This window comes from Crinia signifera, chromosome 5 (genome assembly GCF_055691185.1).
Source record: "Crinia signifera chromosome 5, ASM5569118v1, whole genome shotgun sequence".
Taxonomy (NCBI): Eukaryota; Metazoa; Chordata; class Amphibia; order Anura; family Myobatrachidae; genus Crinia; species Crinia signifera.
This window is the reverse complement of record NC_139221.1, coordinates 302,214,474-302,242,395: the sequence shown is the minus strand read 5'-3', so window position 1 is coordinate 302,242,395 and position 27,922 is coordinate 302,214,474. Positions and strand designations below refer to the sequence as shown.

The window sequence follows — 27,922 nt, the reverse complement described above, 5'->3', positions numbered from 1 at the left end:
AGTATAGAAATGGAGGTGTGGCCATGTCCCTTTCTGATATTGTACTGATTTCTGACCCTCAGATGTTGGAGGGTATGTCATAGGTGCTAAATCTCAGGAGTGAATGTGGAATTCATCAACACATACAAGTTATCAACTCAGGAGCGTTGTGTTACAAACAACAGCACCACACCTGATTTCATTGCCGTCATTGAGTATCAATGCAAACACATTCTAACATTATGGGGGAATCTATAACAAATTACAATCTTAGGTCTTTGGCACAGCATACTGTAAGATGACATTTTTCAGCAATTTTGGAAATAAAGAAACCCCAAGGTTTTTCCGGGCAACGCCGGGCGGGTCAGCTATTGTATTAATACAGATTTAAATGAGAGTTGTGCGCCGGACCATTTTTGCTGGTTTTGGTTCTAATTCGTTGTTTAGTCAAAAATAAAATCTATATTCACATAATGTGGCCCTTTTTACGCTGCTGAAGTCAGCTTCTTATTCAGGCAGCTTCTTATTCACTTCTTATTCAAGCTCCAGCTTCTTATTCAGAACATTCACTTTTGCAAGGGTTAACGAGTCTTGGGTCACACATTTCAAACCTGAAATCAACAGAAGGGGGCCACTTACATATGACCCAAGTGTATTTTGCCTGGCCCAACATTAATTTGGCCATGAAATACACTAGCAAAGTGGGCACATGCACCATATGTAATGATTTTGAATAAGTAGCTGCAGTTTTTCAAGGATTAACGCGTCTTGGGCCACAAATTTGACAACTGAAATCAACAGAGGGGTGTCACTTACATATGACCCACGTGTATTTTGCCTGGCCCAATGCTGGTTTGGGCATGAAATATGCCGGCAAAGTGGGCACATGCACTATATTATAATTTACCATTTTTAGTAAGTACAGTAGCTGCAGTTAGGATACGGAACTAGGTCTACAGCAAGTCGACATGGGTTAGGTCTACACAAGCATTAGGTTGACATGGGGAAGGTCGACAGTCAAAAGGTCAACATGGGGTTTTTCACATTTTTAATGAGCCGACAGGTGCCGACTTTATACTTTTACACCCGATTTCTCTGCCTGATGCTTCGGAACTGGGTGAAAAGTGGGCAAATCGTATAATAGACACACAATAGACACACACGCGTGTGCGCACGCACACTCCCTCCCACTCTATATTTTGTTTTTAATCAGGCCTTGTTGTTTTTTTTTTTATGCTGCGCTTCTTGGTGCACGTGGACCAGTGTAACAAACCTTTGCAAACACACACACAAAAGCTCAGTCTGTAATAAACAGTCCTGGATGCGCCATCACTTGCGTTGGGTCCTGTGTTTATTTCATTTTGTCAGTGGTTACTGGACAGAAAACTATTGCAGCATGAAGAACCATACATGTGTACATCTCTATCTGTGCTGTCTCCCTCCAGGCTGATGCAGGTCGGGGAAGAGTTTTGTGGCAGTAAGTCTGAAGTCCTGCAGGAATCTGTAAGGAAGCAAAGTGTCAACTATTTTATAAGATATCTCCGTAAGGTGCATATAAGATGTATAGTAAATATAAATGTATCTACTCCACTCCTGTACCTGTATTGTGTGGGTCTTATGTGGCACCCCAGCCTGGAGTGCCCCGTTCCTTACAGGGCACCCCGCGGAGAGCCAACACTAGGCGGTTGCTAGCCAACCCACTCACCAAATGGTAGGTCCCGGCAGAAGGAGGGGCACGCAGGAGGCGCAGGATTGGCACCGCGACGTGCAGCAGAGCCTGACATCTGACCCCATTTGATGGACAAGGAGAGAACGCGCGGGAAGAAGGGGAAGTGACGTCGGTGTGAGAGGAGACAGGAGAGTGTGTGACCCGGCCGCGTGAGCAGAGAGACGGCATGCACCGGGAAAGTAGAAGAGGAGCAGCAGTACATAGCCAGCCTGCACCGAGAGCGGAGAAGAGAGGGGGACGGCACTTACAGCAGGGTGAGGACTGGAGTGGCAGCCAGCAGGGGCGACTGAGTGCGGCAACGCTGCGGCAAACACACTAGTGCGCCCTCTGGTAGAAGAGGGAGCCTGTAGTGCCAGACCCCATCGCCGTGGCGGCCGGAACAGAGACCCGGCACCTAACAGCCAGCAGACCGGGTACCGAATGACTAAGTAGTGACGGGCGGGAGCCTGCAACTGTATCCCGACTACAGGTATACACTTCCCTACCCGACACCACACGCAGCCATCCATCCTCACTGGCACCATTAAGACCGCCTCCCTACCCATCTGTGCCTGTGCTTTTGCCCCTGTCAGCGCACAGAGTGCCATCTGTCTCCCCATCACTAGGAGCCTAGCGGGATCGAACCCCCAGTGCCCCTGTAGGGACTTGAGAACTCCTAGCCCCCACTAGGGGTGAGACCATGCACGTCACCGGATACCAGGTACATTTAGCAGTTGCCCAAGAGAGTCTACTGGGCCCAGCGTTTCCCCCAAAGGAATCTGTGTTATATATTCCCCAAGTTACTGGAGTTTATTCTACTCAGTTCAAGTGAATTCACGTGGGACTCTACTTTACTATTTGCTGAGAGACGCTGCTGCTGCCCCTGTGTCAGAGAGGAGCAGCACCATCTTGTGGTCAAAATTGATATTGCAGGATTCAGCCCTAATTCATTGTTAAAGTCCTGGCATCTGCCTTCATTATGAGCATACCGCCCAGGAGGGTAACAACAAGTCCTTGTGCACAAGAGGGACTATTTCGAAGACCATAGTTAGTGTAATACACCCTCAGGTTATCTTAAATGTTTCATTGTGTCTGTGTTTTTGTTATGTATAGTATTTTCTGTGTACAGTAATTGCACTACGGGGAGTGTCTGGTGGCCGCTGGCACTGCTGGGTGAGAGGGCCGCATTCCCAAGTACCCAGTTACGGTCCACGGGATCGACCCCCTCGCTTGGCGGTGGCCCGGGACGTGGCATAAGCTAGACTAAGTCTTGGTTGAATTGTTTTGTGAGGTACCCGCTAGGCGGGTGTGAAATTAAATACTACTGATGAATACTGATTTGTAACGTTATAGTCATAGATTGTTTATCTATGTACCATTTCTGTGTCACCCAATAAAACGTAAGCGCCTCACTCTGGTGTATAAGGAGGTGTGATCTTCCCAGCAGACGTGGCGAAGAACTTGAGCGAAGGGGCTACTTCTAGCAACTCAGAGGTAACCCTTGCTTACACCCCACTGTGACCTTCACACTTACCTGTGACATCTCTGCCCTCATTAATACAGATTGATATAATTTATGTTATGATATAGAACAACATCCCTAATCCGGGACTACATTCTGACCGTACACTTTGCTTTATTTATTTATTATTTTTATTTATTAACAGTTTCTTATATAGCGCAGCATATTCCATTGCGCTTTACAAAGGGGACAGTGATACAACAAAACAGGGTATTTACAGACAGTCGTAGGAGGGCCCTGCTCGCAAGCTTACAATCTATAGGGAAATAGGCATTGATACATAAGGATAGATACTGTATTCTTTATTGCATCGATTCCACCAGAATGCAAGGTTATGTGACTGGTTCTGGAATTTGATAATCTTGCCTGAAGAGATGAGTTTTTAGGGAACGCTTATAGGTTTGGAGACTAGAGGAGAGTTGGCCTAAACCGTCACTGAGTCCCAACAGAGCTCTGATCTCTCCGGCAGATGAGGAGAAAACACATTTCTGTATATATTGGGAGTTGTTTTTTTTTAAACAACTTTCACCTTCATTCAGGATGGGGTACTGAGGTCTTATAACCTTGGGGATTAGAGGGTATCCGACAGGAGACAGGCACATAACATTTTCTTCAACCAGGGTGTGCTGGCTCCTCCCCTCTATATCCCCCTACTAGCCAGTTTTAGAAAATGTGCCCTCAGGAGAGGATGCACACTCCTGGAGCTCCAGAGAGTTTTTCTTCAATTTATTTTAGTTTATTATTTTCGGGTTGCTGTTTGGGCTTAACAGCTTCCCTGCGACGAGGGAAGCCGGGGTAGGGACTGCTGCAGGCCTTTCAAGGAACTGAGCTGATCCCTGCTGCAGGTCCACCGACCTGAGAGGGTGCTGTTACCGCGGGCATTGCGCTGCAGCGAGCACACCCCCAGCTGCCGCACACCCCTGGCTCAGCCTGAAAACGTCGGTGGTGAGTGTTAACCGGGTCCCCTCAGTGGGGACGCCGGTTTTGCGTGCGGCATAACGGCGAATGGCGGCGCAGTGGCCCTGCACAGGGATCGCGCGCAGATGTTTTAACACTGCAGCCACGCCGACACTGGATGCCAGGCATTGCCACTGGACCGACAATACACAAGATTCACTGACAGTTCTCCAAGCGCTCCTTTCATGTATCTCTTTCACATAGACCACTGTGGATTACTCGTGGGGCATGAAAAGAGAAAAAAAGGCAATATAGTGTAACACCTTCAAATATAAGCAAATTGATGTAGATATTGCTTTAAGATGGGAACCGTACCCTCTTTTATTGTCCACCAGGGCATATACCGCTATGTGGGAAAATCTTTTTTTTAAAAGGATTACCAGGCGCCAGTATAAATATTAGTATAGCCCGGACGCCATTACAAGGGGCGGGGCTTAGCTCAGAGCGGGACCTGAGCGCGCCTGTACACTGCTTCCTGCTTCTTCTCATGCTGTTGGCGCCATTACAGCAGAGCGGAGATCACTCCTCAGCGCAGCCTTGAAGGGAGAGAGATCGTTCAGAGACAGCAAGTATAGCGCTTGATAGCGCTTCCTGTGTGCTTAAGCCACAGATAGCAGCACACAGTATTGTTATATTGTGTTTGTGCTTAAACGCCGGTCTATCAAATCGATAGTCCAGGTTACAGGGTGCTGGTGTCCTCCATTTTACTCTGAGTCCCCCACTGCTAATTAAGCAATTTTACACTGTCATATAGATATATGTGATCCTGCACATAGAGTGTTAGCTACATATATTCTACTGTACATTCACTGTGTGTGTGTTCAGCGTGATTGCAGTGTGTTAAGGGGATATTATCTCTCCAACATGGTGAGAAAAATAACTTGCATGATTTGCAGCAACAAGTTTGCTCCCAGCACTACCTCACAAGTCGCTTGTGAACAGTGTATGTCACCTCAGCTCAGTAGCAAGTCTCCGCAGCGCAGTAGCTCGCAGGCTGACTCCCAGGAACCTTCATGGGCTACTGGTATGAAAGCCATGTTAGAGACTGTCTCATCACAGCTGGCGACAAATAATTTACAGACTAAGCAAGTCCAGCAGGATTTAAAGGTCCTGTCAGCAAGGGTGGATATTCTTACACCCATGCCAGGGGTGTCCCGCAAGAGGGCACTTGAGGCCGTGGCACCTGACTCCGATATGGATGATGGTGATGGCAATGGTGATGGTGATGGCGATGGTGACGCAGATGATATTGTAGATTCACAAGCGTCTCAGTCTAGCATTCAAGGTACTGAAAACCTGGTCCTTGCTGTTAGAGAAGTACTAGATTTACCTCTAGCCACACCAGTTGAGGGTGACCCATTCTTTGTGTCACACAGAAGGCAGGACATAGTTTTTCCTGAACAGTCTGACTTAGAAGAGGTGTTCAAAGCTGCCTGGAAAAATCCAGAGAAACGTTTTACATTGTCCAAACGTTTCAAATCCACCTTCCCTTTTGACCCCACGGGCAGGAAGGTGTGGGAGGAACCCCCTGTTGTGGACGCTTCAGTGTCCCGCCTCTCAAAAAAGGTGGTGCTCCCAGTCCCAGGTACCTCTACCTTAAAGGACGCGGTAGATAGGAAACTAGATAGCACAGTAAAGGCTATGTATACAGCCAGCGGGGCATCCCAACGCCCGGTGCTTGCTAGTTGTTGGATGGCAAAAGCCATCTTCACATGGGCAGGCCAGATACAAGAAGGCCTGTTGGGTGACATGGATGTGCCTACGGTAGCTGAAAAGCTACGTCACATACAGGACACAGCAAAGATGATGTGCGAAGCACAGAAGGAGTTGGGTGCAATTAATGCCCGGAACTCGGCCATGGCTGTGTCGGCCCGCAGGGCCCTGTGGTTGCGGCAGTGGGTCGCTGACGCGGACTCAAAACGCAGTGTAGAGAGCCTACCCTTCACAGGGGATAGACTCTTTGGGAGTGAACTGGATGATCTGATATCAAAGGCTACGGCTGGTAAGTCCACATTCCTCCCATCAGCCTTCACCCCGGTAAGACGCCCTTCAACAGGGAGTACACAGCAGTCCTTTCGGACCTCTAGATTTCGGTCCAGGGCCAGGGGAGGCTCCACCGCCAATAGAGGTGCCAGAGGTAAGCCTAGGAAGGCAGCAACTGCTGCCACAAGAGACCGTGGCACAGGTGCAGCTACGCCTAAGCCCGCTGCATGACGGGCCACTCCCACCTCGGGATTTTCCCGCGGTGGGGGCAAGACTGAGGTTCTTCAGTCACGTGTGGGATGCATCCGCCCTAGACCCTTGGGTCAGGGCCATTATTTCACACGGTTACAGGCTGGAGTTCGAAAGAACACCCCCCCAGAGATATTTCAGGTCGGGACTCCCTGCAGCAGCAGAGGATCGCAGAATCCTCAGACAAGCTGTGCAAAAGCTGGTCCTAGCACAGGTCATCATACCAGTACCAGCTGCAGAAAGGAACAAGGGTTATTTTTCAAACCTGTTTCTGGTTCCAAAACCAGACGGGTCGGTTCGACCCATCTTAAACTTAAAGTCCCTGAACCCATACTTGAGGGTGTTCAAATTCCAAATGGAATCCCTGAGAGCAGTGATTGCAGGACTGGAGGAGGGGGAATATCTAGCGTCCATCGATGTGAAGGACGCGTACCTCCACATACCGGTGTGGGCCCCACACCAAGCCTTCCTGAGGTTTGCAATCCTGGACGAACAATTTCAGTTCCAAGCCCTACCGTTTGGGCTCTCAACGGCCCCACGAGTCTTCACCAAGGTGATGGCGGAGATGATGTCCTTACTAAGGACTCAAGGTATAAACATCATCCCATACTTGGACGACTTGTTGCTGAAGGCTGTATCAGTGTCCAAGCTGCTGGGGGCCATAGAGACGACAAGGCAGCTCCTGTCCCAACACGGATGGATCCTAAATATACCAAAATCTTCACTGATTCCGTCCCAACGTCTTCAGTTTCTGGGGATGATTTTGGACACGGTGGAGAAAAGGGTATTTCTTCCAAGGGAGAAGATTACAGTGATACAACAGCTGTTGGGGGAGGTGCTAGCCCCAGAAAGAGTCTCGGTCTACCTCTGCATCAGACTGATGGGAACTATGGTAGCCTCTTTCGAGGCTCTACAGTTCGGGAGGCTTCACTCTCGAACTTTCCAGTGGGACCTGTTGAGCAAGTGGTCGGGCTCCCACATCCACATGCACAGGTTGATTCGCCTGTCTGTCAAGGCAAGGCAGTCTCTACAGTGGTGGCTACATACGCCAAATCTCCTGGCAGGAAGGATATTCGGGATCCAGAACTGGATCTTGCTGACCACAGATGCCAGCCTCCACGGCTGGGGGGCGGTGGCACAAGGAATGCGATTCCAGGGCAGGTGGTCCTACTTGGAAACTCAGCTCCACATAAACATCTTGGAGCTGAGGGCAGTACACTATGCTCTTCTAGAGGCTCACTCCCTCCTGGAACAGCAGGCGATACAAGTCCAGTCAGACAATGCAACGACTGTTGCTTACATAAACCGCCAAGGCGGCACGAAGAGCAGAGCGTGCATGAGAGAAGCTTTCAAGATTCTGACCTGGGCAGAGACACATGCGGTGGCAATATCTGCCATCTTCATACCCGGGGTGGACAACTGGGAGGCGGACTTCCTGAGTCTTCACGACCTCCACCCTGGGGAATGGAGTCTGCATCCTCAAGTGTTCGGAAGCATTGTAGATCTGTGGGGGCTCCCACAGATAGACTTAATGGCCTCAAGGACCAACCACAAGGTGGTAAGGTATTGCTCAAGGACAAGAGATCCTCAAGCAGAGGCAACAGATGCTCTGACAACGGACTGGGTATACGACCTGGTATACATATTCCCGCCCCTCCCACTCTTGGGGAGAGTGTTACAGAGGATCAGACATCAGCGGGTGCAGGCAATCCTAATAGCACCGGATTGGCCCAGGAGAGCATGGTACGCAAGTCTGCAAAACATGCTGATAAAAGACCCGTGGCGGCTGCCTCTAAGAAGAGACCTTCTGGTACAAGGCCCCTTCGTCTACCAGGACTTAGGGCGTCTTCGTTTGACGGCCTGGAGATTGAGCGGAACATCTTAGCTCTGAAAGGATTTCATTCCTCGGTCATAAACACCATGACCCGGGCCAGGAAGGCAGTGACAGCCTCACACTACCATAAGATCTGGCGTAGATATGTGTCCTGGTGCTAACACATGAGTTTTCCGCCAGCAGATTTCAAATTGGACCGTTTCCTGCTTTTCCTGCAGGTGGGCCTTGAGAAGGGTGGGGTCTGGGGTCTCTAAAGGTTCAAATATCGTCTCTTTCTGTCTTTTTTCAGAAAAAGTTGGCGGTCTACCCTGAAGTCCAGACCTTTCTACAAGGAGTCTTAAGGATACAGCCTCCATTTGTGGCGCCAACGGCGCCCTGGGACCTAGATGTGGTCCTGGAGTTTCTGCAGTCAGCCTGGTTTGAACCAGTGGACTCCATAGATTTAAAATACCTCACCTGGAAGACGGTGACACTACTGGCTCTGGCCTCGGCCAGAAGAGTTTCTGAGCTTGGTGCTCTCTCTTGTAAGAGCCCTTACTTGATTTTCCATCAAGACAGGGCAGAACTTCGGACAAGACAGCAGTTCCTGCCAAAAGTGGTCTCGGCGTTCCATATGAACCAGCCGATTGTGGTTCCTTCTTGCTCAGGTCATAAGGATATTCCTGAGTCACTTGATGTAGCTAGAATCCTGCAGATCTATGTGAGACGAACATCAAGGATCCGTAAGACGGAGTGTCTTTTTGTGTTGTATGACGCACAAAAGAAGGGATGCCCAGCATCGAAGAAATCAATTGCTAGATGGATTCGTTCTACTATACAGCAAGCATATGTGTCAGCACATCTGACTAAGCCGGCATCAGTGAGAGCCCACTCCACTAGAGCCGTAGGAGCATCCTGGGCGGCTGCTCGGGGTGTGTCAGCTTTGCAGCTATGTAGAGCTGCCACCTGGTCTGGTCAACATACCTTCGTCAAATTTTACAAGTTTGACACTGTGGCCAGGGATGATACCCAGTTTGGGCAGGCGGTGTTGCAACAGGCTCCACACGTTCCCGCCCTTTCTGGAAGCTTTGGGACCTCCCCAAGGTTATAAGACCTCAGTACCCATCCTGAATGAAGGTGAAAATAGGATTTTAATACCTACCGGTAAATCCTTTTCACTGAATTCAGATGGGGTACTGAGCGCCCGCCTCAGTGCGGGGCTCTGTTGCACAGGTTGTTATCCTGTTGTTGCCTTTTGCTAATTGCAAAGTCTGGTTTTCTGATAAGTTATAGGTCTGTTGACCTGTTTAGGAGCAGCTGAGTTTTGGTGACAAAATTGCTCCATAAAAATACATTTATGTTCCTAAGTAACACAATGACGGGGTTAACTACGTTTAGTTGAGAGAGTTGTTGTGTGTGTTGTGGTGTGCTGGTGCAAATCTCACCACGTTATCTTAATGATTAGTTCCTACCTCACATACGTTATCCTTCCTTCGGGCACAGTTTTCTTAACTGGCTAGTAGGGGGATATAGAGGGGAGGAGCCAGCACACCCTGGTTGAAGAAAATGTTATGTGCCTGTCTCCTGTCGGATACCCTCTAATCCCCAAGGTTATAAGACCTTAGTACCCCATCTGAATTCAGTGAAAAGGATTTACCGGTAGGTATTAAAATCCTATTTTTTTATTGAGTCAAAGCATCATATCAAAACATATTACATTGCTGTATATCAGGAATGCAAGACATATGTCAAATAGTCATATACATGAGGTAGGGATATATAACAAACATGGATTTCCTTATTATTATAACATGTGTACAGGATATCAATTTTAGCAAAAGAAGTGAACATATTATTCCAGGACTAGTGGAGGGTCATTAAGTAACATTTGTTCTTCGTACCAGCGGGTATTTTGGAAACACTGATGGAGAGTTCGCTTTGTCGATATGGGTAGTGTTTCCATGTAGCTGTTCCAGGTTGCAAAAAACTGTTTGGTACGGGAGTCCTTTTGGAGGGAGGCCTCCAACCAATCCATGTGGAAAATGAAAAACAATTTGTCTTTGAACATCGCCAAGGCTGGAGGAGGGGATTGGATCCATACTTGGAGGATCGTTTTGCGAGCGGCAGAGGAGATCGCCAACATCAATTTCCTGATGGGTTTGGGGGCCCTAGTTTCTTCCGGAAGGATGCCAAATATGGCCCACTCTGGGGTGAACGGGGTGTAGTTTATCAAATGTTCATTGGCGAAGTCACGAACGTCTGCCCACAATTTCTGAACTTGTGGGCAGGCCCAGAAACAATGATATAGGTCTGCTTGGGGGTTGTTGCATCTGATGCAGCCTGGGGAATCTATAATTTGCATCTGAAACCCTCGTGAGGGAGAGATGTATGACCGGTGGAAAATATTTAGGTACATTTCTGTAAATTTGGCCATAGGAAACGTTGTGATGGAGGTCTGTAAGGTCTTTAACAGAATGTCTGTTTTTAGGGAAGGGAAGTGTTCTAGCCATTGGTTAAGACCTGTGCGTTGTGATGAGTAGTCGGTAGTCTTGTGGAGAAATTTATAATAAGTAGAGATCGCTTTTTTAGGTAGGGGAGGAGCCAAGAGCCCATTGTCAAGATCATTATTCCAATCCCTTTCCGGAATAAGTTTAGAAACTTTGTCAGTGTACGATTGGGCTTGGATAAAATTTAAGTTTAGGGCAGTTATTATTGGATAGTTTTTAGAGGCTTCTATGAAAGTGAGTGGTTTGTGCGTCTGGGTGTCCATCAGTTGTCCAACTCTATTTAATCCCGCTCTGCTCCAGCATGTAAAGAGGGGCGGAGCGTTTCCATCATGGAATTGGGGGTTTTGTAAGAAGGGCAGGTGCACAGTATGATTTGGGTTTAGGTGGAAAGAATGACGTAAAATTAGCCATAGTTTGCGGGTAGACATTAGGAGGGGGTTGAGGTGTATTTCCGGGGGGATGTCTTTATCGGCTAGGTGTAAGAAGGCTGTTAGGGAGGTATGGGGTAGAAAGTTTTGTTCTAGGGCAGTGTTAGCATACGTATGATTTGTGAGTATCCAGTCCTTAAGATATCTGAATATCGCCGCTTGGTTATATATCTTAATATCCGGGAAATTTATGCCGCCGTTCCACTTGGGCTGAGCCAATTTTATCATCCCAATTCTTGCTCTTCCCTTGTTCCAGATGAAAGTTCGGAACAGTTTCGTTATAGCAAGGATATCTGGTTTGGTAAGTAGAAGAGGTAAGACCTGGAGTTTATATAAGAGTTTGGGGAAGTATATCATTCGCAAGAGATTAGCTCTGCCCAAGTAGGACAGCTGGAGATGGCCCATCCCGTTCAGGTCCCTGGTGAGATTCTTAATAGTTTTGCTTATGTTATATGCATACAGATTTTGGGCATTTTTGGGCAAGGTTATGCCCAAATAGGTCAGGTGACCCTTAGCCCATCTCATGGGTAGTTGTGAAGCCCACTTGGGGTGAGTAAATCCCTGTTTCAAATACAAAATTTCGGATTTTTCCAAGTTTATTTGGAACCCGGATAGCCGGCCCATGTTATTTAGGAGTTCTAAAAGAGGGCATAAAGAGATTTTTGGGTTTGCCATATATATCAGGACATCGTCGGCAAATGCGGTCGTTTTAATTTCCATATTGCCTACACGTATTCCCTGAAGAGTAGTCCATGATTCGATTAGTCTGAGTATGGGGTCTAAGGAAAGGTTGAACAGGATCGGGGAGAGAGGGCACCCCTGTCTAGTCCCTCTGTGCATTCGGATGGGTATACTCTTAGTCCCGTTAATAAGTAAAGAAGTGTTTGGGGTGTTATAGAAGAATTTTACCATATTGATGAAATGGCTTCCAAAAGAGTAGGCTGATAGTGTTGAGAATAAGAAGGGCCAAGAGACTGTGTCAAATGCTTTATGGGCCTCCAGACTCAGCAACATGTGTGGGGCATTGGGGTGAAGATTAGATGCTATTACCAAGGCAATTGCAGTGCGGATACCCTTAACGGACTGTCGTCCTGCTACAAACCCCATTTGGGTAGGGGAGATGATTTCCGAAAAGAAAGATTGTATTCTGGTAGCCATGATTTTAGAGAGGAGTTTAAAATCTACATTTAAGAGTGTGATAGGGCGATATGAGTCCAATTTCGTGTAGTCACGTCCAGGTTTCAGAATTAAGGTTGTGTATGCCTCATTAAATGTAGGATAGGGGGGTTGGGACTTATGAATAGTTTGGTATAGTTCTAGTAATGTTGGAATAATGTCTGGCTGTAGTATTTTATAATATTCCCCAGAAAATCTGCCCGGTCCCGGGGATTTATTTGTTTGAAGGGATGAGATGGCATGGATCACCTCCTCAGCTGTGATGTCTTTATCTAACAATTCTACTTGGGGCTGGGAGAGAGAGGGCAGTCTAGAGTCCCTAAGTAATTGGTTTATTTGCACATAGTCTGGAGGGTCAGCCGAGTATAGTGTGGAATAAAAGGTTTGGAATGCATCTACTATGTCATGTGTCTTTGGCCCTTATTCTGATCGGTGCGTACTTTCCCGAATTCTTACAGAGCGGGCCGCACGCAACGCTATGCGGACATCGTCCGTAGAAACGCCCATTGAGCCTCCGCATTCGGACGGACTCACTCTTTAAGAACAGGGCGTGTGTACGGACGACATACAAACCTTGCGTGTGCGGTGGACACATACAGATTCTGCACGGTCTTGCAGCGTAAGCACGGTCTTACCGCGTCAGAACGTACGGGAAGCTGGCCGTACGCACCGATGCGGAGTATTTACGCTAAATACAACACTATTTCTCTGAGCACACACAGCGATCACATGACCCACTTATGCAATTAGGCAACCTCGATTGTTGTCTATTTGAATCAATTAAATCCTAATATATACTGAAACACATTACTACTACATTCATTACACACATTAACCCTTACAGCATGTGAACATAACATACATCTATATACAGTATGTACATTTTGCTTATTTAAAAGATTATAAACAAGTTACACATATACTTTTCCATTTAAAAAAAACACACAGACAACTTCCAACTGTAATAAACTATTTATTAACGTTACAAAACTTTTAATAAAAAAAAAAAAAAAATCAAATGGCGCCATCCAGCAGCTGGTCCAATTCAGTCATGACCTGGCGCATGTGTCCTCGGATGCGTAACAGGGCCCCACGGAGACCCTCTTGTGCTTGGGCTGGCTCATCTGTGGACATATTAAAAATGGTAAAATTACTAATGATATTCATACATACATTTAACATAGTTATACCTAAATTTAAAACATGCACCATGACAGGTGTGTGTGTGTGTGTGTGTGTGTGTATATATATATATATATATATGTATATAGACACATATATAACTATATATATGACACATACGCTATACATACATGCATACATACTACATGGAAAGCCTGTTTTTTCCCCTCTACCCTTTACTCTGTAGAACACCTCACAGTCATAGTGCTCCTTCTGAATCCAAACCCACCCATGACTAAGCTCTGAGAAGCATGTCACGCGCTGCACCAATCACAACTCATCAAAAAGTGCTCAGTGTCTGTTATATGATGGAGCGTGGCATGGGACTTACTCAACTCTCAGGAATGCTCAGTACATTTGTGCAATCAATCATGGCTTGCCTGCTGATGGTCTGCTCCATAAATCATTGTCATAATGCCAGTTAGGTGAAGCTGCAGCACTAACCCACTCCCATGCACAAAATTATTACTAAGCCCAAATCAACACACAATTATGGTGCCAACCATACATGCAGACCGCAGGGGGGGTTTAGCTAGAGAAGGGCCCAGGGGTACTGACCACTTGTTACTCCATTCTAAGCCACGCCTGTCCATACTCCATTTATGTCATACTTAATCTAGTTTAGAAAGATCAATCACCAGTAAACTCTACTCATCTATATGAGGCTACAGATTGTATGCTTGCAGCAGGGACATGTAACCCTTACATGAGCAAGTCATCCCTTTCTTCCAGGATACAGATTAACTACACAGGTTCAGTGGCTCTTACAATCGACCTGAAAGCCATCCGCACAACCTGTGTCATTAATATGTGTCCAGGATGAAAGGGATGGTTTGGCCACCCTATATAAGTGTGTCTGTTGCTACCCTGTTTGTTATATGAATTTTTATTTTGAAAAAACACAATTGAATCACCAGTGCTACATAGCAAATAGTAGATGAGAAAAGGAATAATTAATCCTTATGTATACATACCAATTTCGGCCGCCTGCACGACCTCACAGGCCTCCACCTCCTCCTCTTCTTCAGGGGCCTCCTCTGGTGGCACCTCCTCCTCTGCTGCCAGCACCTCAGCCTTCACAGCCCACACCTCCTCCTCCACTTCCTCTGCCACCTCCTCCGGCATCCCTTCCTCCGAAACAACCTCCTCGGCCCTTGCTTCGGCAACCTCCTCCTGGGCCACCTCTGCCTCCTCCCGGGCCTGTCTTGGTCGATCACGTGCTGTGTTTGAGAAAAAAATGCCAATTAGGGGTCATTTGGACAGATGTATTAAGGCTTAAAAAAAAAATCCAAAGGTTATAATTTGAGATAACTGTACAGCCAATCAGCTCCTTAGTGTCTTTTAAACAACACAGCCTGTACCATGGCAGTTATGATGTGACATTTGGGCCATTGTAAACATCACAATCTATAATCCTACACAATCACATATTTTATGACCATTACAGGGTGTCAAACAGGAAGTAGCACACATATAGTGTATGCCATGTTTAACTCATGATCAGGCTGGTTACCTTATTGGCTTAAATAATGTCATGTAAGCAATCATGTACAAATGGCCATTTAATGTATAAACACTCACATCTCGCAATCCTGGCCCTGATTTGCTGGAGCAAATCCGTCTGGCGACGCCTCAGGTCTGACCACCGCCGCTCCAGCTGAGCGATGGTCCGCCGCACCTGTGTGCGGGCGTATATGCGCCGGCGGGCCACCGCATAGGCATTCCGCTTCTGCCTATTTGTAATAAATGGGCCCGCCCGCCCCAGCCTGGTCTCCATAACGGAGACCAGTGTCCTCAGCTCCACTGCTGAAAACGGTGCTGCTCTGCCATAGGCCGCCATCTTAGCAATGGCACAATTCAAGCAATCATGTCCTGTCATTGGTTGATCAGAGTGATATTTGGTATTAACTTTAGTGTTCATTTTTACAGTAACAGCGTGCATGCGCCACAACAGACGGCTAACCCATTGCATCGCAAACCCACACTTGCTGTACCTTTGAATAGTTGAGCAGACCATGCCATTACTTACTATGTCCTAAACAGACAGTGTAAAATAAGATGGGAACCCATTATATATAATCTATAACATTCACCAAACATGGGTATAAGCAACAGGTGAAATAATCTGCATCACTAGCCACTTACACCTAACTCAACAAGGTACTAAACAGCTATTTTATAGTGAAAGCTATGCAGCAGAAACATAGCAAATAGTAGCAGAACTTTTCCCAATATTAGGTCATGGTGCCATGTGTACACTTACCTTCTACCGGCCCACACTATAGATGTTGAATGAAATGTACCTAGCATCAAGCCAGAATTTGGAGACCTTTCACATGTGATTTGGATGCTAGCACTGATTACTATTGCCTAAGTGGTGGACTGGATTTACATATGGAATGGGTAGTGTCAGTTGTACTACATACCAAACAAGTGCTCAGTACAGATGTACATTCACATATACATGTCATGTGTGACCTCAATTTTATTTGGTCATTGGTGTAAAAATCTGCATTTACCTACTAAATCAGACTTACTAAGTTTGCCAGGTTTTTAAAAAAATGTTTTCCCCAGCTAGGGGCGTGGCCTATGCGCCGCACGGTTGACGCTGCCGTACGGAACACGGCCGTACGGAACGCAGGGTGTCGCTGATGTACGCCAATTACTGAAATAGGATATAAAGGTGTGCAAGAAAAATGCAATGTTGTTGCAAACATGGCTGGCTCAGATTCTGCGGAAGACCAGGTGTTGCAGGACCTGTTTGGCCACATGGACTCCAGCACCAGCTATGTCCCCCTCAACCCAGACCAGCCATTGGGAGAACAGCAGCCAGATGGGCCATCTACATCAGGCCAATCGGCAGCTGGCCCATCTTCAGCCTCAGCAGAATCATTGGGAACACAGCAGGTGGCTTCCCAACAGAGTAGCCTGGCCAGCACTTCGAGTACAGCGACAGGTGGCAGTGGCGGTGCCAGTGGCCGTGCCGGTGCCAGTGGCCGTGGCCGAAATAGGGCAACAGAGGAACCAACCACCAGAAACATGGCATTCGAAGCGCAGGAGCTTGCCATCCTGGTGCCCCGCGCACGGGATTGGATCGAGTGTGCACAGGACCGGTTGACACACACAAGGAGATGGAAGATCTGGGAGGACATAACGGCGGAGATTAATGCGGTGGCTCCACAAGTTCGTGAGACGGAGCACGTTAAGAAGAGGCAAGTTCATGTTGTTTACATTAGATATTAGATGGAGTTGGTCAATGGGCGGTCACGTTGCTTGGAGCCACAGACATGTTTGCCATGTCATTTAATTGATAGTTATTGTAGGGTGAGTGTGAGTGTATCTTCTAAGGGTTGGTTTTCAAATTTAATATAATCTAAGTTTGGTGTCATGAGGCACATGTTGTATTATGTTGCAGATTGCTATGGGTGCTACAGCAAACATGAGGAGTGACATGTATTAATATGTAAACTTTGATTGCAGGTGGCACGACTTCAAAACGAACCTCAAGAAGAAATTGACCCAGCGGTGGGAACACAGCCACACCTCTGGGGCTGGCCCCATGCCATCAAAGCTGCAGCTCACCCCCCTGGAAGAGATGGCAGAGTGCTGCATTGCAGTTGTGGAGGTCCTGGGGGTGAGCACCAGCGAGGCCCCAGCGGAAGTCATGGCTTCTTTGCTTGAAGGTAATAATTTGACATGCCATAAGTAGCTGGTTCTAATTTTGCATGGAATGTGTTGTAATTGTAATGTTCTATTTCACCAGCATCCCCACCGCTTGGTCAAGAATCTCTTGAGGAGGTTGAGGAGTCTGTGCCACCTGCCACCAGTACCAGGCCCATGCAGTAGCAGCCACTGACCACGGCTGAATTGGCCACGTGGGGGCAGGTGCTTGGCCATATTCACCAGCAGGGAGAGTCGGCATCAGAGCGGGTGCGTAGGACCGAGGAGGTGTTGCAGGGTTTGGTCAGCAGCCACCAGAGTATCGCTGGGAGCCTGCAGGCTATGGCTGCCACCCAGCAATCAATTGCTGCTAGCCTGCAGGTGCTGTCTGATCAAACCCTGCGGCAAAATTACCTCCTCCTCCACCATAATGAGCTTATGGTGGAGCTAGTTGCCAGCAATAGGGTCCTAATGTCATCCGTTTCTGGTGCATTCCCACCATCTGCACTCCCTGCTGCCAGAGGGGGAAGACCATCCACCCCCTCACCAGCATCTGTTCCACCTGGGCCACCATCTGACAGTGGCCATGGCCGAAGAGCTGCTGCACGTGGCAAGGAGCCTGCCAGGGGCAAACGTGCCCGCAGATGAACTTGTGTCCGCATTAATCTCCACCCTTATGTCTTCCCAAATCTTTCATTGAGCTGTGTGTGTCAGCTTCCTGTGTCCAATTCCGTGCCGAGGGTACCCACATTTGCCCTCGTTTCGAATGTCATGTTTGGTTCCCCTTTTGCCCTGTTTCGGCTAGCATTACTGTCTGCTGTACTTGAAGTGTTGGTGCTATACTTTTGTTGTGAAGCCACCTGATGTGTTCCTAATGATTCTGCTGTGGCTATGTATGTCTACAATACATGTATTTATTATATATTATTTACTTTTATTGCTGGTATGCTACCTTTTATTTTGTGACGGTTTCTAATTTATTTTATAAGTTCATTTAATAAATGTTTTTTTGTTTCCCCCAAATGTGTGGTTTAATTGATACATGTAGAAGTGACATGTGTATTTTTTTTATTAATATTAAGTTGTTTTCATTAGTTGCAGTGTAAAAGTGTGTAAAAAGTGCAGCATATATGTGTCCATTGAAGCTGCAATGGTTCCAATTGAAGCAGTGACAAGCGTGTAATTAACAAGTAATGAGTAAAGGAGGTGATTGTATTGTGTTCAGCTGACATTGGTTGAGGTGCGGACGTCCTGATTAGGCGTTCCGATTGCCTAGCGCATGACCGAGTGGTGTCCGCAAAGCAATACTTGCTTATGGACACCGCATATTTCTTGCCTTTTTGTTCGCGGGCATTCGGTGTGCTGTCCGAATGCACGCCTACCAAAATAAGTGCACTCCCCCGTGTCCATCCATGTTTCCGCCCAGTTTAGCCCACTTTGAAAATACGCCCCTGTGTATTTCCGAATGACGCCCATAATACGCCCATATTTCCTGAGTGATTGCGGTGCACATTTCAGTACGGTATTAGTGAGAACAAGTACGGAGACCATGCGTGGCACATGCGCATAGCGTTCCCCATGCGCAGACGGCTAAAAAACGCCATCCGAAAGTATTCGGAAATGTACGCACCAACCAGAATAATGCCCTTTGTTAGGAGTGGGGAATCGTCAGTTTGTTTTATAGATGTAATGTGGCTTCTGCGATGGAAGGGTTTTGTTAGATTTGCTAGCAAGCGTCCAGTGCGATTGCCCCATCTGTAATACCTATTCGTCGTGTATTCAAGGTGTCTTTGAGCTTGTGAGAGCAGGAAGTCCTCGAGTAGGTGTTTTGCCTGTTGGTAGGCTGTGTGGTTGTCCTCAGTCCATCAGATAAGCTGAGAAATGTGTGCAAACACCAACCCCTCCCCCTGTATCAGCTGACCCAAACTTTCCTTTAAAATGGGACATTTGGAGAAGCCTGGCCAAGGCTTGCCTGGCATCATCGGAAGCAAGTCATCGAAAGCAAGCAATGAGTTAGAACTGGAATGAAGTTTTAAAACCATCTCTCATCTCCTCTGTACAGGTACATGAATGCCATTTTCCAAAAACCTGATGCTTTTCATTTAAAAGAACAGTCTGCAATGGGAATGTGTTTTGTTACTGGGAGCCTACAACATCCCCCACCTTTAATCAGATAAGCTGAGCAATGTGTGCAAACACCAACCCCTCCCCCTGTACCAGCTGACCCAAACTTTCCTTTAAAATGGGACATTTGGAGAAGCCTGGCCAAGGCTTGCCTGGCATCATCGGAAGCAAGTCATCGAAAGCAAGCAATGAGTTAGAACTGGAGTTTGGACTGGATTTGGACATAAACCGAAACACTGCCATGTTTTATTTTTGCTTTTCCCAAGATACCATCTATCTCAGCCTCTTAGGAAAGCTATGTATTACTCTTTGTTTTACTGTTTCTTTACCATGATCATCATCATATACCTCTGCCCCCACTGTATGCAAAGCCTGTATGCTGTACATTCGCTGGTTGCACACCCCGCCAGCAACAAGCTGGCAGGGTGTGCCAGCTTTGGAAGAAAAGTGCTACATAAATACAAATATTTTTACTGCTGCCTCTGAGCAGCATGATCAAGATGGCGCCGCTGATGGCTGCCTAGGAGCTGTGCAGCTCAGCCAAATATGTTCCCTGTGTGATAACTGTACTGTCTCTGCTTGTATTGTTACCTACCTGGCTGTTTCGGCGACCAGTGGCGCCGCTGATGGCTGCCTAGGCGCTGTGCACCTCAGTGGGTATGTGTTCCCCACATGTAATGTTTTATTGTAATGTATGTAATGCCTTCTCCCCCTGCCCCCCCCCCTTCATCCCTGCTTGATGCTGCACTGTAAATCCACAAAAAATTCCTAGTGTGCGCAAGCATACATGGCCAATAAAGTTGATTCTGATTCTGATTCTGAATTAGAGATGTAAGACTGGAGGCAAGAGTTCATGTTAGTGTGGAGGGATTCGTATTGTGCTTTGGAGGCTTTGTTTCATTTGGCTACATATGCAATTATGTGTCCTCTCATTACTGTTTTTGCCGTTTCCCAAAATAGCACCGGCGTGTCCCAATGTTCTATGTTTGTGTCCACATAATCTAACCAGTGGTGTTTAAGGTATTGGCGAAAGTTTTCTGAGTGGAAGAGGTATGAGGGAAATCTCCAGGGTCTGTGTAGTGGGTTTGTGGAGGATATGTTAAGGGATATGTGTATGGGAGCGTGATCAGAGATCAGGATGTCTCCTATGTTAGCTGAAGTGACAGAAGAGATCAGGTGGTCTGCTACCAGGATATAGTCTATCCGCGAGAATGAATGATGGACTCCCGAGTGGAATGTGTATGACTTATCAGTAGGGTGGAATAATCGCCAAGCGTCAGTCATGTGTGTTTGAGTTATATTGGGAGTTTTTATATTCTTCACTGGTATTGTTAGTCGCCCGCTCTACAGGTATATGATCATTAGGTCGACACATGAAATAGGTCGACATGCCTAAGGTCAGCATAGATAGAAGGTCAACAAAAGCTTTAGGTCGACAATGGCTAGGTCAACAGTCAAAAGGTCAACATGGGCTTTTTACTTTATTTTTTTGAGCTGAAGTGCCGACACACTGTATTTCATGCCCTACCAGGACGTGGAGGGAGAATAGAATAGTGTGCCGAGCGCAGCGAGCGGACGCAGTACACTGATACAGTATTCATGTCAAGTATGTCGACATTTGGGACAAAAAACTGAAAAACCCATGTAAACCTTTTGACTGTCGACCTAGCCATTGTCAACCTAATGCTTATAAATAAATGCCGACCTTAGGCATGTTGACATATTTCATCTGTCGACCTAAGCCTCGACCTACAGTGGTCAACTTAATGTTGATCGTCCCAATGCCCCATACCCGCTGTACTTCATATATTGTGCGCGTCCTGCCAATTAGATAATCGTTCTGGTTCTGCTGTTGTCTTAAATGTTTGGTGTGAATGGAGACAACACAAGATTGACATGAGAACAGATCCAGCAGTGAAACAGTTACAACCAATAACGGCAGCTGCATTGTGGGAAATGAAGGCAGAGTTACATGTTACATAAGCAACTGGAAAATAACTGGATTGATGGCCTTTTCCTAGTAACAATAACCAGTAAAATGAATTAATTGAAATCCTTGAGTGTTTCCTAAATACAGATGGGTCTGTTCCCATCCTTGCTGGCGGGTCGCCAGAACGTACGCGCTGGCGACCCGCCAGCAGCCTCGCCAGCGAGGAGACTGAGACGCGCGTGCGTCTCACGCGCACGCGCGTCTCAGTCTCCGTCGCTAGCGCGGCGGAAACCCTGTCCGTCTCCGCCTCAGGGAGACGGACGGGGTTAGGGGGGGGTTAGGGGGGATGCGGGCAGGCGGCGGGGACCCCGGGTTACCGCCGGCAAGCCGGCGGGGACCCGGGGAAACGTATGGAAGCGCCGTCGGAAGGGGACGCGCGCGCCTCTCGTGCGCGCGCGTCCCCTTCTCACGATCGCCATGGCGCTGGCGGGGGATGGCGGCTGGCGACGCCAGCGCCATCCCCTGCCAAGATGGGAACAGACCCATCTGTAGCAGTAATGCACTTTTTTATGTAGATTTCTACCGACGCTAGCAGACAACTGCACCCGTTACATCTGCCCCAACTGCAGCATGGTTTTGTCCATTAGAGAGGGAATTGGCTTTTGCAAGTGAACCAGAATCAGGTCCAAATTGTGGAATGCTACTTGGACAAAATCAGGATCCAACCTCGCCACACCAAAATCTTGGTTCTGCATCTGCATTGCATTAGCCTGTGTGATCAATGAAGATTCCCCTCTGAGCCAACTGTCATCATGTAAGAATTGTTAAGGGGAAAGGTCTTCATGATCAGTACTCACCAATAATGTCGGTAGGTCTTGGTTCTCCTCGTCCCAAATCCAATCAACATATTCACCAACGGAGAGGCCGTATAATACAGGCAAGCCACCCAGCGTTCTCAGTCGGAAGCTTGGTCTGAAGTAATTCCTCATGTTCTCTACAGTTGTAATAACTATAAAAGAAAAGACAATGTAAATAAAAAAGACAATGTAAATAAAGTATAGGAGCCAGTGCAGAACTCATGAAGGGTTTGGCAGAAGCAGAGCAGCGGGAGAAGAGAAGTCTTGCTAGTTCAGAACAGACTGGAGGGGAGCGAGGTTGGTAGCGTGGGAGGCCGGTGAAGAGAATGTTGCCATAGTCGAGCCGTGAGGTGACCAGTGGTGAGTGAATAATAAGTCTACTCGCACTCTGGCAGAGGAACGGCCTGATGCGAGCCATGTTACATTGCTGGAACTGACAGGAATCAGCCAGAGCTTGGATGTGGGGACAAACGAGAGGGAGGAGTGAGAGTCACAAGTGCCACCCAAGCAGTGAACTTGGGGAATGGGAAGAGATGATGGTGTTAAAACAGTAACAAAGATAGGAGGGGGGGGGGGACTCTAGATGGGGGAAATATGAGGAGTTTGGTTTACTCCATGTTGAGCATTAGAGACAGGGTCATCGACAGGGAGGATGAAGGGGGTGAGGTGGAGCCAGAGGCAGACACTGGGCCAGATGCACTAAGCTTCAAAAGTGATAAAATGGACAGTGATGAACCACCAGCCAATCAGCTCCTGCCTGGTATGTTACAGACTGTGTTTGAAAAATGTCAGGCTGGAGCTGATTGGCTGGTTGTTTATTAGTTTTATTACTTTTGAAGCTTAGTGCATCTGGCCCACTGAGAAGGAGCAGTTAGCGAGGTACAAGGCAAACCAGGCAAGATCAGTGGACTGGAGAGTGTGGAGGAGGAGGAGGAGGAGGAGGAAGAGGAGAGGATGATTCATAGTGCAAACTCACCTTTTCATTGGCATTTTCTGAAAATTCAATTGGACTTTTCCCAAAGAAAACTGCATGTTCCAGAATAGGAATAGACCATGGTATTTAAAAGGTTTGTGTCTGTAGAGTTAGAAAAAGAAAACACCATGGGCCAAATGTAATAGGGTGAGTTTCAGAAAGTGAGAGATTTTGGAAGAGTTTTTCCCATGTTTTTTAAAGCAGCGATCAATTACACTGCAAAACCAGGTTGATTTTGCCATGTAATTGATTGCTGCTTTAAAAAACATGGGAAAACTCTCCCAAAATCTCTCACTTTCTGAAACTCTCACCCTATTACATTTGGCCCTGTAAATTATCTATATATCTATATCTACATATAAATATATATATATATATCTGCTATTTGTAACACAGCCATATTCCGTTCCCCATTTCTCCAGCTACATACTGTATATGGCTGCCTCACACAGAAGCGGTGTGTAACAGATCAGGTACTCTGGTACGTATTAGAAGTAATGCCATAAAGGAGTTCTACATTCTACAGACCATGAAGAATCACTATCAACAGGGCCAACTAGAAGAGCAGAGGAATGTTACAGCAACAAGTTAGGGACCCACTCCTCGCCCCCCCATATCTCCACCACAAAACCACAGTCCTGCTTTCACATTGTATGATCATGTGTGATCAATGGAGCTCACCCTCTGGGGGAGCTGTCATCAAGTTAGAATTGCTAAGGGAAAGGGTCTCTAGAATCAGTACTCACCAATAACATAGGTAGGTCCTGGTTCTCCTCATCCCAAATCCACTCTACAGATTCACCAACGGAGAGGCCATATAGTATAGGCAGAGTTTCAGGAGTGCCAAGCCGCCCAGCGTTCTCAGCTTGCATGGAGTCTGAAGCTTGGTCTGAAGTAATTGTATCATCTTCTGTTCAGTTTCAATAACTACAAAAGAAAAGACAATGTAAATAAAGTATAGGGGCCAGTGCAGAATTCATGAAGGGTTTGGCAGAAGCGGAGCAGTGGGAGAAGATCTTGCTAGTGTAGAGCAGACTGGAGGGGAGCAAGCTTGCTAGGGTGGGAGGCCGGTGAAAAGAATGTTGCAATAGACGAGCCGTGAGGTGACCAGTGGTGAGTGAATAATACATACAGTATACTCGCACTTTGGGAGAGGAACGTTGCTGAAACTGACAGGAATGAGACAGAGATTGGTTGTGGGAACAAATGAGGAGGAGGAGTCACGAGTGCCAACCAAGCAGTGGAGTTGAGGAACGGGAAGAGATGATTGTGATACAACAGTAATGGAGATATTGGGGTGGGGAATATGATGAGTTTTCTTTATTTATTTATTAACAGTTTCTTATATAGCGCACACATATTTCGCAGCACTTTACAGAGAATATTCGAACAGTCAAATCAGTCCCTGCCCCAGGGACTGATTTGTTATTAATTATTAAAATACTATTTTAATTGAGAGCCGTCTTGTCTATATCATTGGAACAGCCAGCGCTGGCACACCTCTTGTTGTTTTGCTTTTGTCCATGTTGCGTTTTAGAGACAGAGTCACCGATAGGGAGGATGAAGGGGGTGAGGTGAAGCAGGCAGACACTGAGAAGAACCGGTTAGCGAGGTGCGAGGCAAACCAGGCAGATCAGTGATCTAGATGGTGAGGAGGAGGAGGAGGTGGATGATTCATAGTGCAAACTCACCTTTTCATTGGCATTTTCTGAAAATTCAATTGGACACTTCCCAAAAGAAGAGACATGTAGATGCACCAACTCGGATGCCATGTAATGGAGGTGAAGTTTCAGGAGTGCCAAACCGGGCATTTGCGGCTTGCATAGAGACCGAACTTGGTCTGAGGTTGTTTATCTAGTTCTGTACAGGTTAATAAAGAAAAAAGAAAAGAAAATGTGAATTTGTAAATAAATTTACTAAAATACCCATTTTGTTATCACCATGTAAGGCACTGCTACAGCCTACTACATTGTGACCAATGACAAACATGTACTGACCCCCCTACTTCATTTTGGTCCTGCTTACTTTAAAGTTTTCCCAGGAACACTTGCATTGTGGGAAATGAAGGCAGAGTTACATGTTACATAAGCAACTGGAAAATAACCGGATTGATGGCCTTTTCCTAGTAACAATAACCAGTAAAATGAATTAATTGAAATCCTTGAGTGTTTCCTAAATAGCAGTAATGCACTTTTTTATGTAGATTTCTACCGACGCTAGCAGACAACTGCACCCGTTACATCTGCCCCAACTGCAGCATGGTTTTGTCCATTAGAGAGGGAATTGGCTTTTGCAAGTGAACCAGAATCAGGTCCAAATTGTGGAATGCTACTTGGACAAAATCAGGGTCCAACCTCGCCACACCAAAATTTTGGTTCTGCATCTGCATTGCATTAGCCTGTGTGATCAATGAAGATTCCCCTCTGAGCCAACTGTCATCATGTAAGAATTGTTAAGGGGAAAGGTCTTCATGATCAGTACTCACCAATAATGTCGGTAGGTCTTGATTCTCCTCGTCCCTAATCCAATCAACATATTCACCAACTGAGAGGCCGTATAATACAGGCAAGCCACCCAGCGTTCTCAGTCGGAAGCTTGGTCTGAAGTAATTCCTCATGTTCTCTACAGTTGTAATAACTATAAAAGAAAAGACAATGTAAATAAAGTATAGGAGCCAGTGCAGAACTCATGAAGGGTTTGGCAGAAGCAGAGCAGCGGGAGAAGAGAAGTCTTGCTAGTTCAGAACAGACTGGAGGGGAGCGAGGTTGGTAGCGTGGGAGGCCGGTGAAGAGAATGTTGCCATAGTCGAGCCGTGAGGTGACCAGTGGTGAGTGAATAATAAGTCTACTCGCACTCTGGCAGAGGAACGGCCTGATGCGAGCCATGTTACATTGCTGGAACAGACAGGAATCAGCCAGAGCTTGGATGTGGGGACAAACGAGAGGGAGGAGTGAGAGTCACGAGTGCCACCCAAGCAGTGGACTTGGGGAATGGGAAGAGATGATGGTGTTAAAACAGTAACAAAGATAGGAGGGGGGGGGACTCTAGATGGGGGAAATATGAGGAGTTTGGTTTACTCCATGTTGAGCATTAGAGACAGGGTCATCGACAGGGAGGATGAAGGGGGTGAGGTGGAGCCAGAGGCAGACACTGGGCCAGATGCACTAAGCTTCAAAAGTCATAAAATGGACAGTGATGAACCACCAGCCAATCAGCTCCTGCCTGGTATGTTACAGACTGTGTTTGAAAAATGTCAGGCTGGAGCTGATTGGCTGGTTGTTTATCACTCTCCGTGTTATCACTTTTGAAGCTTAGTGCATCTGGCCCACTGAGAAGGAGCAGTTAGCGAGGTACAAGGCAAACCAGGCAAGATCAGTGGTCTGGAGAGTGTGGAGGAGGAGGAGGAGGAGGAGAGGATGATTCATAGTGCAAACTCACCTTTTCATTGGCATTTTCTGAAAATTCATTCGGACTTTTCCCAAAGGAAACTGCATGTTCCAGAATAGGAATAGACCATGGTATTTAAAAGGTTTGTGTCTGTAGAGTTAGAAAAAGAAAACACCATGGGCCAAATGTAATAGGGTGAGTTTCAGAAAGTGAGTGATTTTGGGAGAGTTTTCCCATGTTTTTTAAAGCAGCAATCAATTACACTGCAAAACCAGGTTGATTTTGCCATGTAATTGATTGCTGCTTTAAAAAACATGGGAAAACTCTCCCAAAATCTCTCACTTTCTGAAACTCTCACCCTATTACATTTGGCCCTGTAAATTATCTATATATCTATATCTACATATAAATATATATATATATATCTGCTATTTGTAACACAGCCATATTCCGTTCCCCATTTCTCCAGCTACATAGTGTATATGGCTGCCTCACACAGAAGCGGTGTGTAACAGATCAGGTACTCTGGTACGTATTAGAACTAATGCCATAAAGAAGTTCTACATTCTACAGACCATGAAGAATCACTATCAACAGGGCCAACTAGAAGAGCAGAGGAATGTTACAGCAACAAGTTAGGGACCCACTCCTCGCCCCCCCATATCTCCACCACAAAACCACAGTCCTGCTTTCACATTGTATGATCATGTGTGATCAATGGAGCTCACCCTCTGGGGGAGCTGTCATCAAGTTAGAATTGCTAAGGGAAAGGGTCTCTAGAATCAGTACTCACCAATAACATAGGTAGGTCCTGGTTCTCCTCATCCCAAATCCACTCTACAGATTCACCAACGGAGAGGCCATATAGTATAGGCAGAGTTTCAGGAGTGCCAAGCCGCCCAGCGTTCTCAGCTTGCATGGAGTCTGAAGCTTGGTCTGAAGTAATTGTATCATCTTCTGTTCAGTTTCAATAACTACAAAAGAAAAGACAATGTAAATAAAGTATAGGGGCCAGTGCAGAATTCATGAAGGGTTTGGCAGAAGCGGAGCAGTGGGAGAAGATCTTGCTAGTGTAGAGCAGACTGGAGGAGAGCAAGCTTGCTAGGGTGGGAGGCCGGTGAAAAGAATGTTGCAATAGACGAGCCGTGAGGTGACCAGTGGTGAGTGAATAATAAGTCTACTCGCACTCTGGCAGAGGAACGGCCTGATGCGAGCCATGTTACATTGCTGGAACTGACAGGAATCAGCCAGAGTTTGGATGTGGGGACAAACGAGAGGGAGGAGTGAGAGTCACGAGTGCCACCCAAGCAGTGAACTTGGGGAATGGGAAGAGATGATGGTGTTAAAACAGTAACAAAGATAGGAGGGGGGGGGGGGGACTCTAGATGGGGGAAATATGAGGAGTTTGGTTTTCTCCATGTTGAGCATTAGAGACAGGGTCTGCGACAGGGAGGATGAAGGGGGTGAGGTGGAGCCAGAGGCAGACA

At 46.8% G+C, this 27,922-nt stretch overlaps 2 long non-coding RNA genes across 2 annotated transcripts; one reads left to right on the top strand and one right to left on the bottom strand.

Annotated features, from left to right (window-relative positions):
* Positions 1-1,280: 1,280 nt before the first annotated feature.
* Positions 1,281-2,258, bottom strand: LOC146081276 (uncharacterized). Its single transcript, XR_014475104.1, has 2 exons — positions 1,579-2,258; positions 1,281-1,480 (listed from the first exon to the last, which is right to left on the bottom strand). It is a non-coding gene; the product is annotated as an uncharacterized LOC146081276 (long non-coding RNA).
* LOC146081277 (uncharacterized) lies at positions 1,645-27,922 on the top strand. The gene is made up of 3 exons (XR_014475105.1): positions 1,645-2,177; positions 23,471-23,529; positions 26,905-27,922. It is a non-coding gene; the product is annotated as an uncharacterized LOC146081277 (long non-coding RNA).